This window comes from Typopeltis vanoorti, chromosome 14, assembly GCF_054136105.1.
Source record: "Typopeltis vanoorti isolate ZY-2024b chromosome 14, IOZ_Tvanoo_1.0, whole genome shotgun sequence".
In the NCBI taxonomy this organism is placed as follows: Eukaryota; Metazoa; Arthropoda; class Arachnida; order Uropygi; family Thelyphonidae; genus Typopeltis; species Typopeltis vanoorti.
This window is the reverse complement of record NC_143562.1, coordinates 98861793-98879789: the sequence shown is the minus strand read 5'-3', so window position 1 is coordinate 98879789 and position 17997 is coordinate 98861793. Positions and strand designations below refer to the sequence as shown.

The 17997-nt window shown below is 35.8% G+C and overlaps 1 protein-coding gene across 1 annotated transcript in view; it reads right to left on the bottom strand.

The window, feature by feature from the left end:
- Positions 1-17997, bottom strand: part of Idh3a (isocitrate dehydrogenase [NAD] subunit alpha, mitochondrial) — a 187401-nt gene that overhangs the window by 125518 nt on the left and 43886 nt on the right. The gene's annotated exons all lie outside the window — the stretch shown is intronic.

Below are 17997 nucleotides of genomic sequence, written 5' to 3'. Positions count from 1 at the left end.
CCATTTTATATTCTCTTTCAAGACATGCAAGTTGGGAACTGTACCATAAGCCATATCAAGTTTGCGAGCTATGGCATGAGTGCTTGGATCAGCACTGGTCACTGTTTCGTCAAACATCGCAGTAGCAATGTCTGTTACTGTCTCCTCTTGCACTGCTTTCCATCCTCTACCAGGTCTAACTCCTAGTGATCCAGTTTCTTCAAACTTCTTAATCATAGCTCTCAGTGCTACAGCTGACATAGGACCTGTATGCAGGTTACAAAGCCTTCTAAATTCCTGAAGGGCCACTACGGCATTGCACTGTTTAAGGTAAAACAACTTAACAAGTAAAGCATGCTGAGGGTAGGCCACATATTGAGCACAATTCGTCAGTCATTCGAGTAACTGCCTGAACGTTCCCAATCCCTTTTTAAGTGGAATTGGTGGCACTGCTGTCACGTACGCGCAGTAAAATTTGCATAATCCTTTTTACCTGCGTTTACTGCAAATATTTGACTGCTTTTGGCTCCACCAGCGCCAAAATATCCCCTGTTGGAGACTTTTGGTACTAAAACTTTTTTTCGCAGAATTTATCTCCCCATGCCTTCGAAAGTCTCAATATAAAATGTGGTCTCATTCCGTTTATTAGTTTTAGCTACAGATACCTCCAAAGAGGGAAAGTTAATTTATGGCCACCCTGTATATAAAAAAAACTCTACCCATGTTAAAACCTTGATTGAAAATACAACATTCTTCCTTCTGATATCTTAGATCTCTTTTCCTTTGCTATCAATTCTTGTTATTTTTCTTGGGAGAACAAAATTAATGGAAAATTTTAAAAAACAAGGAATAGATTCAGCCCCCCCCTAAAACCTCCTACCTGGCTAAGATACGTAGATGATGTGTTCTCTATTTGGCCTCATGGCCCAGACACATTAGACTCTTTCCTCAGTCAGCACAATAGTCTACATCCAAGAATCCAGTTTACGATGGAAAAGGAAAATAACAATAGTTTACAACTGTTAGACACGTTAGTTAAATACCTTCCTAATGGTAACCTTTCCTTTACTGTATATAGAAAACCCACTCACACAGGCAGATTTACAAATTTTCCCACCAACACCCCTCTCAGCAATATAGCATTATTAAAATTCTTACCAATATAGCCCACAATCTTTGTTCCAGTGAAACTGCCCTTTCAACTGAACTCAATCAGATACACAACACCTTTCTTTCCAATGGCTACAATGATTACAGAATTAAAAAAATAATCAGTTCCTCCCCCATTCCTCAGCCATTGCTTCAGAAGGATTTCAGAAATGTCATCACCATCCCCTACATCCGTGGCACATCAGAAAAAATAGCCAGGTCTTTAAAAAAGTACAATCTCCACACAGCTTTTAAGTCCCACCAGAAACTTGCTACCCTTATTGCTCTAACAAAGATCAGCTCCCTCCTCTCTCAGTGCCTGGAGTTTATAAAGTATCCTGTTCCTGCAAGTTAGCTTACTTCGGACAGACAGGCAGATCAGCAGCTATCCATTTAGAAGAACACAAATTGTACATCTGCAATCCCAACTCTGGTCAACCTGGTCTTGCAGACCATGTATTGGATACAACCTACAGGATATCCTGGAAGAAAACCACCATGTTCCACTATAGTAAATTTATAAAGGAAAGACTGTTTTTAGAAACTGCAGCAGCACTCAGAAATCAACTTAAAAAATACAAAAGCATAAAACTTCCCAAAATTTGAGAAACAACTGTCAGTGGTCCCACTTTACATCCTAGGCCACCTACAAAAGCCCATAGAGGATGCATCACTTAGAGTCACCTACGTGTATAAGAGTTATTTGTAACCCTGAAGATCTCAGTGACTGACACAAAATATTGGAAGCATTAAAATTAGTTTTTAATCTTTTCCTAGTGTTGTAAATATTACATTAAACCTCCAATATGATAATATTGAAGTTGGAATGGGTTACAATAATATTGGTGTGGAGGCACTGGAGAAATTCCTCAATGAAATAAGAGATGAGTATGATTTGTTGTATAATTTGTTTTTGTAGTATGTTCAAAAATTGACTGTAAATTAGAAATGCAGAAAGGAAAAGGAAAAATTTTGTGCACGTGTACGCACATACATACATACAGTTCAGAGGTGGAGTTTGTGGATGTGTGGAGTGAATTTGATGGAAGAAAGAATTTACATAAGGCAGATGGTCTGTATTTGAATGGATTTGGGAGTCAGGTGTCTTGAGTATTGTTCAGTGAGATTTCAGAAGTGTGTCGTCAGGGGAAACTACAATAGGTTTTTTTTGGGGGGGGGAGATATAGCGGGGGAGGGGCGAGTGTGAGTTTACGTTTATTTGGATTTATGGTTGAAGCAACTCAGGCTGAGGCCAGCGTATTACATCTGTTCATTGCATTTGTTCTTATGGGCGGTTCGTATGTTTTGAGGGATGAAAAATACTGCCACTTCAATATGAGAACAGTTAACTCACCTTTGGTGGGTGTGGATAGCTGATATAAATACCACTAAAATTACAAATATCAGATCTCTGGTATCAACATCATCAAATTCCTGATTTGTATCTCCAGAGGATGTACAGAATATTATGGTAATACTATAAGAAAAATTAACATCGTTAATAAATTACTACTGACAATTTTCTTCCAAACTAATCTAGTATCTGTAAGAACTTCAATATTATCAGATCTTATATTTTGGTCTTCTAAGCTTCTTCACAACTACATCAATCCACATATATTGTTTTTCGACTGGGTTTTTCCCTTGCCATCCTGACAATAAAGCACCTGTTTTGCTAACTTTTCCTTTCCTCCTCCATTTAGTTTAAGTGACCACACCACCCGAGATTAGTTCTGCCTCATAAACTCCTGAATGGTAACAACATCACATTCTTTCTAATATCTCCATTTTAAATATGATACTGCCACTGATCCCACTGTTCACTTCCCTAATTTTTCTCAACTCTCACAGTGATTTCTAGTCTTTGATAAAGTGTTTTATTTTTAACCAAGCTCTCAGATCCATAAAGTAAAACTGGCATCTATACAGCTAGTTTAGTGTTTTGACTAATTTCTCTCTTATTCCATATTAATTTCTTCAGTTGATTCCCTTATCATAACCAGTTTTGCTAATTCTATTATCTATTGCAATATTTAATTTGCCATCTTCAAAACTATGAGTGAACTGCTGAAAAGTTTTACTTATTCTATAGGTTTTCCATTAAGGATTATGCAGCTCTGTTTTCAGCGTGCCTGCCAATTCTCATAGTTTTTATTATTTTATTGCTGATTTTTATACCAAACTTATTACAGCAGTTATTCAGTTTAGTTAGGGAGCCCTGAAGATTTGTACTGGATGAATTTAACAGTATAACATGATCTGCATAAATCTCACCACATGCCTCTCTGTCTGAATCAATCAATTTCCTTTAGGATCTGCCAGTGAATTATTATTATTATTAGAGCCTGAGAGAGAGTCAAGGACTCATTGCAGGAGGACATGTCACCTATACCAGCTGTCATACCTTTTTTAAATCCATTCAGCCTATATGCACTCACTACTTCAAACAGGCAAATTATTCGACTTGCTCATGATTGTGAGAGAGAGAGGGAGAGAGAGAGAGAGAGAGAAAAAAAAAAAAATCAAGCTCTCAACCCCTTTCCTAACCACACAGAAACTTCATTTTCATCAATGTTCCCTTGTCCTCTTTCATATAATGAAAAATTTTATCAACCAATATTCTAAAACACCCTCTAAAAGGGGTATAGACCTCTATCATATTGCCCCCCTTTCTCCCACCTACAAGTATCTGCAGCCCACATACTTTTAATCTATCCTTTCCATAATCCCAGTATTATCTTTGTGTAACTCTCCTTTGCACTCTTTTTGCAGCTTCTTTTCATCTCTGAATTCAGGAGACCAAATCTGTTGACAGTAGTCCAGGTGAGGTTGAATCAAAGCTTGTAAAGATGCAAATTAACTTCCATATCTTTACATGTCAATGTATGTTTTGGCATCGCAATTATGCTCTGAGTTGTGTTTGCAATTTTTGCTGTGACCTTTGAACTTTAAATTCCTGTCCAACATACCTCTAAGATCTCTGGCCTTATCAGCTGCACCAAGCATAATCCCACCAATATAATATGCCACTGGATATCTCATCATGCTGAAGTACACAATTTTACATTTACTGATATTGAATTGCAGCCATTATTGTTTACCTACACCTCCAACCTATTCAAATCATCCTGTAAATGCTGTATATCAGTAGCATTTTTGATTGACCTGCCTATCTCTGCATTATCAGCAAAGTTCACTTATCAGGCCCTTTCCAATATCACTGATATATATTAAACAACAATATCCAAGGACTGATCCCTGGTGCACACCATTGGTCACTTTAAATGTGCAGATTCACAATTCCCATATTCTCAGAATCCCCAAGATTTGGTTTTTGTTCTGAAACTTTTGTATTTTCTTCAATAATATTCGTGTATTTAAGTTTACCTCTGAAAACTGCTCAATTTCGATTCTTTTTAAAACTTTCTTATTTTTTTCCATACATTTCATTTACTCAAAAGTAAATGGTGATCACTTCCTACTTCAAATCCTCTGTATATTCTTGCATCCCGAACCAGCATGAAGATATCACCATCAACAATAACATAGTCAACGAGACTTTTCTTATTTATGTATCGCTTCTCCATGTGAATTTATCCGAATCTTTATATTGGAACATCATGTCAGTAATGACTAGTCCATGTCCTGAAAAGAAATCCAGCAGGTACTTACCATAATTATTAGCTTTGCTCTTTTTTCCAAATTTTCTCAAAACGCTTCAATATGAGATGGGTCTGGAAAATTCTGATAAACACCTAGAACAAAAATGTTTTTTCATATAAAAATTTTTTTCATTAAAATTTTTTTTCATATAAGTTTTTTTCCAAAAATATTTTCTTTTACGATATATAAGAAGACAAAATTCGTTTTTGTTATAGGTGTTTATCAGAACTTTCCAGATCCCTTCCTTGTGTCTGATAATCATTTTCTGCTCTGCTGATCTCCAACCATGGTCAACTTTTATTTTTTGTGTCATCTGCCTTTTTGAGGCAGATGACAAAAAAAAAAAAAACTCCTCCACTTCTCCCTTCGTACAAATTTCTGTAGGACCAAACACACAAATAAGTCTCACTGTTCAATTTTCCATTCTGATATTTACTCTCATCATTCCACTAGATATTGCCTGCTATTCACGATGATTATTCTCATATTTAGTGTTAAATACTATAGCTGCTCTTTCTTTTCTCTGTTTATAATTGCCTAAATATGGCATCTTGTATTTGTTGTTTAGAAAAATCTCACCTGTTTTTGTTTTCATTGTTTTGGTAACACCTGTTATGTCAATCTGGTACTTATCCTGTTCTTCTGTTAGCTGCATTTCTTTTCCATTGATGCTTCTTATGTTGATGGTGCCAATCTTGAATTCTGCTGATGTTGAGTTGGGATGTGTTCCAGTAGCTGACTTTCTGCTGTTTGCCCTGGTTCCCTGATGAAAACAACAGGGGGGGGGGGGGCTTGTTTAACCTGTAATGGCCAGCATGAAATTCTGTCACATTGTAGCACTGTTTTGTATTTTGGTTTAATACAACAGGAATACAATTTGGGTTGGATAAATTCCAAATTGCCAGCTCATCCTAGTTCCTTCAGTATCCAAGAAGATACCTACTTATGGGATGCATCATGAGAAGGTGAGGACTGGACATGAGGTCTTAAGTCCAGGTTGGTTCTCTACATTTCTTCAAAGATTACATGAAAGTCTGCAGCCTCCTCCCAGTCATTCAGCTTTGACCCTTAAGCATTCCCAGATATCTGGTGAGTACAGTTTAATCAAAAACACTGTGTTTTTTTAATATTTATCGACCTCGAATCAACTGCCAAATCAAATCAACTCGAGCACATACCAACTGCCAAGAGTATGTTGTTACACAACCAAAACTAATTATATAAGAGTTCCAGCAGCAAAAGCATTGTAAAAAGATTGATAATTGTAAATTCCAATGATTTGTAATTACTTGCATATTCTTTTTAATGTTAAGCCATCTATCGTATGGCATGACATCTTGTGGGTTCAGTGCTTTACTGCCAAATATATATTTTCGCTAATAGGTGATATCAAATTTTACTTGTCAGAAATTTGATACTGTCCATTAATCATTAAAACTTCATGGCTAGAAATAATTTAGCAGGTACCTTGAGTGAAGACAGACAAAAATGTAAGAAAGCTAAGTGATTTGTAAAAGTAGATAAACATGTCATGAGATGACACTGATAAGAATACATATGCAAAAGATAACAAAAAGTCCTGGAGGCTATTGAAAAACTTCAAACTAGAAGATAAGGATATTCTGGATATCTGAAATAGTTGCTTTGAAAGATTGTTAAACAAGTAGTAACAGAGCAGTGGTAGAAAATATTCAAGATGAATGCATTCAAGAACATATATCAATACTTGAGCTAGGAATACCCATTAGAAGCTGAAGTATAGAAAGGCAGTTTCAATACTTCATATGTGACCAAAAATGCTCAAATATAAAGGTATAAAAGTTTTGTAGTGGCTGTACTGCATAATTCAAATACAACTCAGAGGACAACTGCGATATTAAAGCGAACCTTGCCATCTAAGGATAACGAAGTCAATTTTGCCTCTTTATAAGGCTTTTGATAAGACCACACCTGGATTATTGTGTGCATATTTAGTCTCCCAGATTCCAAGGGGATAAAGAAGCTGTGGAAAGAGTGTAAAGAAGAATTACAAAGATTATAGGATTTATATTATGAGGACAGATTGCAAATATGTGGATTACACACTCTGGTTAATAGGAGAAAAAGGGGGTGATATAACAGATATGGTCTACGTCTACAAACTTTTGAATGGGTGTTATAAAATATCTGATAAAATTTTTTGTTATATAAAAGATGGGGAGAGAACACGGGGGGGGGGGGATCATTCATGGAAGTAAAGTTTGTTCACAGTCAAGAAAGGGGGTAAGAGCTAGGTTTTTCTCTCACAGAGCAGTGAGTAAGTGGAATAGTTTGCCTTTAGGAATAATGAATGCAGTAAGTGTGAATGAATTTAAGGGAAGGTATGACAGCTGGTTTGGATGATTTAAAGCCTCTCTCGATGAGTCCTTGATTCCCTGGAGGTCTCAGATAATAATTCTTTCAGAAATCAACTGAAAAAGTTGATTTCTGAATGACTGATCTATAAAAAGAAAAAGAAAACTAAATATGAGAATTACACAGGAATTATCCAAATTTTCAGGTAAGATTTATGTAAGCATACCTGAGAAAAACCATGGGAAAGAAGTAGATGGAAATAGTTATCAAGACCAGATTTTTAGATTACCAGAGTTGAACTTTATGAAAACTAGAGAAACTGAATTCGGCTCTTTACTTTATGCAGAAGATGTTGCACTCCCAAATAAATCCAGTACAAGTCTTCAATCACTTGTTCTAACAGAACTATGAAAATTGGTAGCAACATGACAAGCATCAAATGTACTCTCAATGGAAAACATAAAGAATGAGTAATATATAATATTTCAGCTTTGGATATCAGTTTAGTGGCTGTACTGCATAATTCAGAAAGCTCGTTGAAAAATCTGAATTCGCATATTAGATATAGAAACAGATAACAGGGGATGATCAACTGCACCCCTATGACAAATAAACAAGAATACAAAAGGTGTTGTAACTCTTCATTATATTCAACATGTAATGGATAAAATTTCTGAAATACTTCAACAATATGAAATAAAATCAACTTTCATCCCATTATGCAAGGTTTCAAGAATTTAATATCCTCTTAAATCATCCCTTAAAAAACCAAGGGTCTATAAAATCCATTGTTCTTGCAGCATATATTATGTAAGGATGATCTGGAGAGATTCACATATCAGAACAAGTTAAAAAAATGAAACAAAAAAAAAAAAAAGAAAAAAACACAAATCCAAATTAGCCTATTGTACTACCAATGTAGGTCATGCCATACTATGGCAAAAAACAGATAAATCATACACAGACTATAACTGCTTTGTCAAAAAAATTCTGAAATGAAGCTTCAGAAATGCAGTGCGCACACCTACCACATAAGTACATGTCATCATCATCATGCATCCACTGTTAAACCAGTTTGTATGTTTTTTTTTTTTTTTTTTTTTTGTCTTCATATAATGAAGATGATGAAATGTTTGTTTTCCCCTATGACAAGGTTTCCCAAACTTTTTTTTTCTGTGGCCCGGTTATTTTAATACTTCATCTTCATGACCCACTAAAATTTTTATGGCCAATAGGTAAAATAAAACAGATTTGAATGTTCATAGAGTTTCATTTATTATTATTATAATAAAGAAGCATTTACTCTTAGAAAAATATAAAGAAATTAAACTAAAGCCAAGTAATTTATTAATGAGAAGTGTGATGCCGTTGTTTGTTAACTAGAAACTTTAGATTTGGATGAAAAGATAACTTTATTCTTATTTATTCATTGGTCTCGCTTAAACGCTATTTATTTGTATTTTAGAGCTATTTACTTATATTTCGTGAAAAAAAGAAAACCCAAAAACGAAACACTATGTTGTTGAGAGTTTTTTTATGAGACCCGGCATTTAGCTTTCGTAACTCACCATTTGGGAAACGCTGCCGTATAGTATTCAATCATCTACTGTATTTGCCAAAAGGCCAACCAGGTTCATCTCCTATGGAAACACTATCATCATCATCAAATTCCTGCCATGTACCCTCAAGGGGGTGTACAGGATATGATAGTACTACATGAAAAAAAAACTACATCATTACTAACTTCCTATCTACAATTTTCCTCCAAATCAGTCTGTTACTTGTCAAGACTCCAACATTATCAGATCTTATATTTCTATCGTCTAAGGCACTTTGTACCGTATCAATCCACCTATATCTTGGTCTTCCTCTGGGTCATTTCGCTAATCTTTCTTCGCCCATTCTGTTTAAGTGACCATACCACCTGAGATTAGCTCTGATAACGCATTCCTGGATGCTGACAATGCCAAGTTCTTTCCTAATATCCTCGTTTTTAATATGATATTGCCATTGATACCATCTGTTCACGTCTATAATCTTTCTCAGGACTCTCATATCTGCGGTCTCTAGTCTTTGGTCAAGTGTTTTACTTCTGACCCAACTCTCAGATCCATAAGTTAAAACTGGTTTGAACACTGTCTTGCATACCAATTCAGTGTTTCCGACTAATTTCTCTCTTATTCCATATGAATTTATTCAATTGACTTTCTACCATACCAGCTTTGTTGATTCTGTTGTCTATTTCAATATTTAATTTACCATCTTCACTAAAAATTGTGCCTAAGTAGCTGAAATGTTTTACTTGTTCCACAGGTTCTCCATTCACAACACAGTTGACATTATTCTGCCTATTTTCATTGTCTTATTATTGCTGACATTCATACCATATCTATTACAACAGTTATTCAATTTAGTAAGGGAATCTTGCAGACTAGTAGTGGATTTATTTAGAAGTATAACATCATCCGCATAAAGCAAAGAGCTGACATTAACATCTCCAATTTTGATATGTTTAATACCACTTTCCTTCATAATGTGATCCATATAGATAATGAATAACAGAGGGGATAATGTGCATTCTTGTCTGACACCAGATTTAACATTAAACCATCTTCCTGTGCTTCCTTCAATTCTAACTGCTGACTTACAACTCAAATAAAGACTAAGTATTACTTGATATAATGCCCTATTGATACCATATAACTGTAGCGTTTCAAACAGCTTCTCTTTTGGCACCTTGTCATATGTCTTTTCCAAATCGACAAAACTTAAATACAGATCTTTGTTATATTCCCGTGATTTCTCGACTATTTGTCGTAATATGAAGATCTAATCCTAACAGCCTCTATTTGACCTGAATCCAGCTTGTTCTTCACCAAGCTTTTCTTCCACAATTCTTCTCAACCGTTTCTCAAGTATACTTGCATATATCTTACCAGGAACACTCAGTAGGGAAATACCTCTGTAATTCTCACATCGAGTTTTATTTTCCTTTTTATATATGGGTACTATGAGAGCTCTACTCCAATCATCGGGAATTCGTTCCTCTGTCCAGGCATTCTCAACTATGCAGTGCAGCCACTGTAAGACTTTTATACCTCCATACTTGAGCATTTCTGGTCGAATATCATCTACTCCTGCTGCCTTTCCACATTTCAAGCCTTTGATGGCTTTTCCTACTTCAAGTATGGATATGTATTCCTGATTGCATGCCTGGTCAGTGTTTTTTTTTTACCACTGTGCTGTCCTCACTGCTTGTTTCATTTAGCAGTTTTTCAAAGTAATTACTCCATACTTCAAGGATATCTTTTTCTCTCGTTTTCATGTCACCTTTATCATCTCTAACTCCTTTTACAGCACTCTTTCCTCCATTCCTAAGCTTCTTTAACAACCTCCAGAATATTTTGCCATCTTCTTGATATTTATTTTCTATGTTCTTGCCAAAGTCCTGCCATGACTTTTGTTTAGTTAGTTTTACACAGTGTTTAGCTTTCTTACATTTGTCTCTGTATTCTCTAAGAGCACAAGCTGACTTATTTGCCAGGAACTTTTGATATGCTTTCTTCTTTTCCTTTGGTGTCTCTTTAACTTCCTGTGTCCACCATGGAGTTCTGATTTTTCTATCCTTGCAGACAACTTCACTACATATTACTGATTTAAACTCAAGTATGAACTCAATCGAAAGAAAATTTAATTTCTTCTTCTTTGTCATCTGTCAGATGGTGGGTTGAGTTCCTTATGAACAAATCTTTGCATCTGGCTCTATCCCTGACCATTTCTGTCATCTCTCTGAAGCTTGATAATTGTGACCTTTTCTTCAGAGACTATAGTGAAGTTCTTTTTGTCTGCCTCTGGATTGTCTTTCTTCAATGATTCCATTCAAAGTCTATTTGGTAACCCTTGGAAGGACATTCTCTGGAAGTGTCCAAACCATCTTAAATGGTTTGGAATGCTGAATGCTAGTATTTTTTCATATTTTGTTTCATTTATTCGTATCAAACCATCCTTTTTTAAGTCTGCATTTTACTGTTTTTGTGTTGTCAAGGTTGTGAGTAATAAGACTGCCAAGATTATTTAATTATTGTTATTATAGCCAAAGTCAGTTATTGAAATTGAAAGTGGATGTATTACTTCAGATGTATAATAAAAACATTTAATATATCAAATATCATTTACATTTATGATATACACGATAAGAACAATACAGTACAGTTATCCCTTCTTAAAAGCGGTTTTCTGCTTAATGCGGGATTTGATTAACGCAGCAAAATTAATTGCGACAATCCCTTTAAATATGTGGCAAGAGTTTTAATTAGTGCGCCTTTAAATTTAACATGCAAAAACATGCAAGCAAGGAGTGTTTCCGCTGCGAGAAAGAAAGTTGTGAGCATGATGACATCATTCCTCCCCATGCAGCCATACTCCCAGAGCCTGAGAGCCAGCCAGTTACTTCGCTGCCAGCATTAAGAGTGAATGTATTACAGGCTCCAATTGTTCTGCTGTATTTATATATTACGTTCTTCATAAATTTTTGAGCCCATTAATCATGTCGAAGAATAAGAGCAATCCCACAGCCAGGTCATTAAATGAAAAAAAGAGGAGGAAAGTAATTACCTTAGACACGAAACTTGATATAATTAAAAGATTTCAACGTAGTGAAAGTAAAAGTAAGATTGCAAGTGAATCTGGTTTTAATGAGTCGACAATATGGCTATTTTATTCAAAGCTGATGAGTATTGCGAGCAAGTTAAAGTTGCATTTACAAGTATGCAATGAACATGTAACCGAACTACTGTAATGGTTGAAATGGAAGATTAATGGTTGATTATTTGGCTGGAAGTCTGCAATCAAAAGAGAATTCCAATTAGTGCCGATAATATAATGGCCAAAGCTCTAAGCCTCTTTTCAAGACTTAAAGAGACTAAATATAATGAAGACAATTCAAAATTTGTAGCTAGCAAAGGCTGGGCTAAAGAATGTGAAAATAACAGGGTGAAGCCGCAAGTGCCAATGAAGATGCAAGAACATTGTAGGTACAAGCATTTATTAAACATTTACTTTGTATTTATTTTCATTTTTTATCTTTCCTAAAAGAGTACCATATAAAACGAATTATTAATACAGTAATCGATCATGAACAAATTGTTATTTTTGCCATTGATTCATATTTGATTAACGCAATTTTGATATACACGGTAACATCGAGAGATTAATTGATCGCGTTAATCAAGGGATACCCATATATCAAGAACTCACTTTTTCTCAATTAAATTGTACATACAATCAATAAAACAATGTGTAATGAGCTCAACTAAAGAGTTTAACAAACTCATAACGACAATATTGTAAACTAAGTTATTACATCACATTAATCCATCAGACTACACTTAAATAGAAATAAGCTTTCAGTAGTTCTAAGGAACTAAAGAGAGCAGATAATTATATCAATTGCCTTTTCTATATTCAAAGTTTAAGGTATTAGTAACCAGCCATTCCACCACCACAAGAGAAGAATTTAAATGAGGAAACAGAACAGTTCTACCCCAGTAGTTGAGAAAATTCAGACAAAACACTGCTTCCATTCCAAATGAACAATATAAGTTCCTACATAACATAATGGAAGTAGTAAATATTACTACTACTAAGTTTATCTCTATATGAGACTGGCTAACTCACCTTTAGTTGTAAAGCCCACATAAAAGTACTTTGCATCCTAGACTGGATTTAAACCCAGGGCTTTCCTTGTCCATACCAACTGAGCTATGGAGTCTCTCTCTTGAGAATACATACCAGAAATTGAGGGCAATGATGATTAAAATATGCTGAGTCCTTCCAAATGGACCTTTTTAATGACACAAGGAAAGCAACATTGTCTACAGTACATATGCAAGTATATATGTGAAAATGTGAAGTAGAGCTCTCATAGTGCTCATCTATAAAAAAGTGAAATAAAACAATGTAAGAATTACAGAGGAATTTTCACTACCGAGTGTTCTAGTTGAGAACTATGTAAGCATACTTGAGAAGATGCTAAGAAAAAATGTAGAAACCTGGAGAAGAACAATCCTGCTTGTTCTTCTCCAAGTATTAAAAGATGAAGTTAAAAAGAAGAATTTGATGAATTTCACCAAAACAGAACTAGAAACATGGTTTGTTCAAAGAGTGGTGAAAGGCTCTTTCATCATCATCTGTTCATTGGACATCCACAGATGCCGTATGGTCACTCCATGCTCAGTGATGTGAGACACCAGTCTCAAAAGCAGCTATCCTTTCTTATCTGACTTCTTTAGGTTCCAAGTCTCACATCCATAAGTCACTATTGGAAAACCAACTGCATCCAAAATCCTCAACTTTGTTCCCATGGGGATAGCTCCATCCTTCTAGATTTTAGATAAATCTCTGACTGTTGTTTTAGCCATTCCTCATCATCTTCTGAACAGCAATTCTTCACATAAATAATGGATCCCAGGTACTCAAACTTGCTGATTTCAATTCTGTCTCCATTAAGGTGAACTTGTAAACTCCATAATCCTTGTCTTGCTAGGATTGAGCTGAAGTTCTATGTTAATACTGATCTTTTATCAAGAATGTCTTAGTTCTTTCTTATCATTACAGAGGAGAACAGTATCATCAGCATACCTCAGATTACTGATCAACCTACCACCTATCCTAATTCTTGTCTTGAGCTCATCCAATGCTTCACACATGATGTTCTCAGCATATATACTAAAGCAAGTGAGGAGAAAGTAAACATTTTTATGGCTATTTAGCCTACTTTTGTTTAGGAGTACCCCTTTTTATATAATGTCATTGGATTTTTACTCAATTTTTAGGGCATTACTGATGTTTTAAAGACAGATACATGAAGAACATATAGGAATAATAATTTGGATATACCTTTGTAGGACATTGCTGGTTGTCTTCTTATTTAGCGGCATCCAGCATATGATGATATACATTTATCTGCTGCTGAAGTATGACTGAAAGGAAGGGGGATTAGAAATGTCGGAGAATTATCGGTGAGGCAAGAGGTGTGTGAATTTTAAACCCAGGTTTTTTTTTAAGAGTGGGCAGAAAATTCTTTGGGAGGGAGGTGAAAGAGAAATTTTGGGCGAAGGAGGAGGATACGATGCGATAAGATCGGGGTGGAAGTAACGGATGTGAGCGATTTAGACAGTGTGTCGTCTTCGGAGTTCATGGGAGGGAAGTGGAGGCTATGTCATTTGGGCTTGGTGTTTTTGTCTTTTGTGTATCTGTGTTGTATTCTATTGGTCAGAGTCGTGACCCAATTTTTATGTTTTGGAGTTTCCAAATCTCAGAGATTATGTAGGGGTGGTGGACATTTATTGAGTTTTTGTCATATTATATGGCTATCGTTTCTGATATTCTAAGCATTGTTTCATTTTCTTGTATGTCTATTATTATGGCTTTGTCGATTTGTGGGGTATGCTTCTGTTCAAGGGCATGGACTACTTTTCTGTTTTTCTTTTGGCTGTTGTGTGTTTTTATTGTTAAGATGTTCTGGAATTGGTAAGTTGCAGTCATGGTAGTGTTCTTGGAGTTTTGCCCATAAAGATTTGATTGTAGAACCTGTGTGGATGACATCACAGTCCTGTTGGGAAGGAAATTTGTAAACTATATTGTGGTGTTCTAGTATTTCTTTACGTGTGTGTGTGTGAGATTTTGTAGGTTTTAGAAGTGTTGCCAATTTGTTGGTGTCCACCACAAATAGGTTTGTGGTGGACACCAACTTATAGTTAGTGTGTTTGATAATGTATTCATAGGCTTTGTATGTGTTCTGGATGTATGGCAGTTTGATGATTTTTTTGAGTTGGGAAATTTGTTTTGGTTGTTGGATTATTTTGATGGTTTCTGCTATTTTGTTGGCATAATTTATTAGCTGTGTTGGGTGATTTCGATTTTTTAAAATCTGTGTTGAGATAATTATGTGTAGTTGAAAACTCGTAAGCATTTATAAATTGTGCTAGGATGACTGATTTTTTAATAGAATAAGGATGGTATGAGTTAAAGTGGAGGTAGTTTCCAATATATGTGGATCTGTGGAATATTTTTTGTAGGTTTTAGAAATGTTTGTTGTTTGTTCTAATTAGTAAACATCCTTGACTAACTCCCTTCCCAACCTGAAGCCAACCAATCAGTTAATTCAACACCTGTTCTTACCGTGGTTTCTTGATCCCTGTACAAGTTGGCTATCACTTTGATAGTGTGTTGAGGAAAACCTATTCGTTTCATTACTCCCTATAGTTTCACATGCTGGACACAGTCAAAAGCTTTAGAGTAGTCTAAGAAGCACATTACCAGAGGGAGTCTAAATTCTTTATACTTTTCTATGATCTGTTTAAGGCAAAGGATCTGATCTCTAGTGACCTTACCTTAGCTAAAATCTGTTTTCCTTAGGACATCTCAACTTTGGCCTCAATCCTATTTAGCATGATCTTTAATAAAATCTTGTTTGCATGAGAGATTAAACTAACAGTTCTATAGTTCTTGCAATCCATCATATCTCCCTTCTTGTGTAGTGGTTTCAAAACCAACTTCTTCCAGTCGGAAGAAGTCAGTTTTTAGGCCATGATCCTATCTCCCATATCCTTGTAATCAATCTATGAAACATTCTTAACCCCAGTGGCCTTAATTAACTATGCTGGGATTCCATCTGCACTTGGGGCCTTTAAACTGCTTAACTGCTCTTTCAACTTCATGCCTAAGTGGAGGAGGCTCCAAATCAGAATTATCTTGATGAGAGGGCTCGTCCAAATTTTCTTTATCCACTCTGTTGTACAGTTCCTCACAGTATTCTTTCCATCTGTTTTTGATTTCCAATTCTTCTGTTAGTAATGCTCCATTCCTGTCTTTGATCACATTCATTTTGGGCTTAAACTTGTGCTTTAGGTCACTAACTAAATAAAACATCCTTTTATAATTGTGCCTCCTCATCTGGGACTCTGTCTCTTCACGTTTATTAGTATAAAACTTTTCCTTGTCCTGCTTGATGGCTCTTCTGATTTCTCTATGTAATCTCTTATATTCTTCAGTCCCTGTGTCTCTTGGTTTTTCCAACCGCCTTCTTTTGATTAGTTCTTCCCATGTCGAATCTGATGTCATGGGTCTCTTGGCCTTCTTATTGGGCCAAGATACTTCTTTGCTGTATCCTGTATTATCACTTTGACTCCTTCCCAAAGCATTTCTAATGAGTTTTTCTCATTGGTCTCCAAAAAATCATCTAACCAAGCTGATGTTTCTTTTGTGAATGCACTAGGAATTACTCTAACATCCAGTCTAGTGGGATGTACCTGACTAGGAAGTTTTTGGAGGCTTAGTCTTACCTTGGTACTTACTAGCTGATAGTCTGTACCACAATCTGCTTCAGGACAAGTATGCACATCAGAGATTGTTTTCCACTGCTGGAAAGCCAGGATGTAATCAATCTGGTGCCTTGACTCATCAATGTCAGATATCCAAGTATAGGTCCATTGTGGATGTTTCTGGAAGCAGGTATTGGTAATAATTAATCTGTTAGCATGGGCAAATTCCAACAGTCCACCACGGGTGTTACATTCACCCAGACCAAACATACCACAATCAGGACTAGCTCTCGTATTCTTTCTCACTTTTGCTTTAGTCCTCTAATATGTAAAGTATGTCTCTCCTTGGTAGGCAGTCCAAAACAGTCTAAGTTTTCAAAGAATTCCTCACTCTCTTCGCCAGGCCTATCCTTGGTGAAGGGTCATCCTACCACTGTATCAATTGTGGTAGTTTATACACCCATAAGTCTAGAAAGTATCCTATCATTAGCAGGGTTATAAAAGGCTTGTTGGCATCAGTAAAACTGAAAATTATAGAGAACTAGCTATTTACGTTATAATAAGTATTACAAGATAAGGACCAAGATGTCACTGAAGTTCAATCCCTTAATTTTCATATGGACTTCTTTCCTGAAAACTTTAGTACAATGACTAATAAAGTAGGATGAGGAGGTCCAACAGCATATCTTGGTAAAAAAAAAAAAGTAAATGATACTAAAGAGAATGGAATACTATTATGATGGTTGGTATCTTTCTTCAAAGAGAGAAATAAAGAAAAAAAGTGCTAAGCACTTGAGAGCTGCTGATCGAAAACTAGTAACAAAATCATAATCATGTTAGAAGCTCAATTTTTTTTTTTTATGTATCATATTTTTCGATGATAACGTGCACCCCCAACATTTTCATCACTCCTTTTGCTGTATAGATAATGCGCATGTGCCAACTAGGGGTAGAGTTAGGAAGTACAGACAGAGAACAGAGGAATTCTTTAAAAACACATGCATTGCTAGTAGCAGTGGTCAACATGGAAGACAGAAGTACTTCTCGGAGAAAATCCTACACAGCGCAGTTCAAGCTTGAAGTGGTAGAAATAGCAAAGGAAAAAGGGAATTGTGAAGCTGGTAGATTGTTCAGTGTTGGAGCAATCGAAAACAATTGCACAAAAAGATAATATAAAAGATTTCAAGGCCTGCCATCTTGGGTTTTTGGATTTATGAAGAGAAACAATTTAAGTATGTGCTCCTCCACTAGTGTTGGACAAAATTTGCTGTGCAACTGGGAACCGAAAATAGCTAAATTTCATTTGTTTCTGAGAGAAAACTTGTGTGGGGGTTGATGCTTGTTACTTTGGGAATATGGATGAGGTTCCTATAAGTTTTGACATGCCTAGTTCTAGGACTGTGAATCTGAAGGGAGCAAAAGAGGTTTCAGTTGCTACACAATAGGGCAAGAAAGGTCTAACTTTACTGTGGTTCTCTGTGTAACTGCAGATGGTTCCAAACTGCCACCGATGGCGATTTTCAACAGAAAGACCGTTCCAAAAGGTTGC